The following is a 1,884-nucleotide window of genomic DNA, read 5'->3' on the forward strand; positions in this document are numbered from 1 at the left end:
CCCACCTTTTGATAGAAAGGTAATGAGCTCAAGATTCAGAATGAGACATATTTTTTTGGACATGACTGATGCAAGAATTTGTTTCTCTTGACTATACATATTTATTACTAGGGTTTTGTTTTTCTTTTTTTTTCAGTTTTAGGAGGAGGGGAAGAAAATATTGAATTTACAATGATTTCTATGAAAGATATTTCATCGTTGTATTTATATAATTCCTCCATGAGTCTTATTTTAAATGGATTTCTTTTTCTACCTTACCCTCTTAGCTCTTAATAATACAGGGAAATATTCATAATTTTTGAAGGTACAGTTTGGAACCAAAATATTCCTTAATAATATAAGCTCCTTGAAGATAGGACTGTTTGGTTTTTTTCTTTGTGACCTAATACAGTGGTTAGTATATAGTGAGTGCTTAACAATTACTTGTTAAATTGAATTTAGTTATCTGGCTACTTTACTAAAAGTATTGTTTCAGTTAAATTACAGGCATACCTTGGACATGTTGCTGGTTCTGTTCCAGAACGCTGCAAAAAGGTGAATATCATAATACCACAATTTTGGTTTCCCAATGAATATAAAAGTTATATTTACACTCTAATGTAGTCTATTAAGGGTGTAAAAAAACCTCAATGCATATACCTTAATCAAAAACTATTTTATTGCTAAAATATGCTAATCATCATTTAAACCTTTAGCAAGTCACATTCTTTTTGCTGGAGGAAGGTCTTGCTTCTATGTTGATACCTGAATTGATCAAGGAGGTGGTTGCTGAAGATTGGATTGGCTGTGCCAACTTCTTAAAATAAGATAACAATGAAGTTTACCCCACTGATTGACTCTTCCTTTCACTTAGAGATCAATGTAAGGATGTTAATTGGCCTAATTTCAATATTGTTGTGTCCCAGGGAATAGGGAGACCTGAGGAGAGGGAGAGAGACTGAATAGCAGGTTGGTAGAGCAGTCATAACACACACATTTATCAAAAGTTGGTTGTTTTGTATGGGCGGTTGCTGGCATCCCAAAACAATTACAATAGTAGTATCAAGGACCGCTTATCACAGATCACCATAACAGATATAAAAATAATGAAAAAGTTTGAAATATCGCAATAGTTACCAAAATGTGACACAGAGACATGATATGAGCTCGTGTTGTTGAAAAAAGGCCCCTTTAGATTTCCTCGATGCAGGATTGCCATAAATCTTCAATTTGTAAAAAAAAGCGATATCTGTGAAGTACAATGAAGTGCAATAAAACAAGGTATGCCTGTATTTTCTTTAGTTTCAGGGTTCTTATAAGCAAACCGTAATATTTTCTAAAAAAAGAAATAATTTTGTTTCCACTTTGTGTATGCTCATTCCTTTCATTTCTTTTTCATGTGTTCTTTATTACTGTAACTGCCATTTCTAATACAATATCAGTCAAATAATAATGAAGTCGTAGGCATCTTTGATTCACCCCAATTTTACTTGGAAAGTCCCTTGTGTTTCCCTGTAATTAACTATCTCTTGGTTTTAGATAAATCTTTTCAGTCATGAAATATCCTTTCATCCATATTCTTTTAAAACATTTTTAACATAAATGAGTGCTACATTTTTCATTTTTTCTTTATTGGTTAAATATTTGTGTTGTTTTGTTATTAATAAGATTAATTTTGCCAGTAGTTTTGCTAATGTTAAACCATTCTTGAATTCCTGATATAAATATAACTTAGTTATTATGAATAATATTTTAGAATATATATAGCCTCTTTGAAAATATTTTATTTATGTTTAATAGGAATGTATATGTAAAATCTATGTCAGATTGCATGATATCTTGAGGAAGGGGGAGGAGAGGGAAGGAGAGAAAATTAAAAATTATGGAAGTGAATGTTGAAAACTA

This window comes from Notamacropus eugenii, chromosome 2 (assembly GCF_028372415.1).
Source record: "Notamacropus eugenii isolate mMacEug1 chromosome 2, mMacEug1.pri_v2, whole genome shotgun sequence".
Classification (NCBI taxonomy): Eukaryota; Metazoa; Chordata; class Mammalia; order Diprotodontia; family Macropodidae; genus Notamacropus; species Notamacropus eugenii.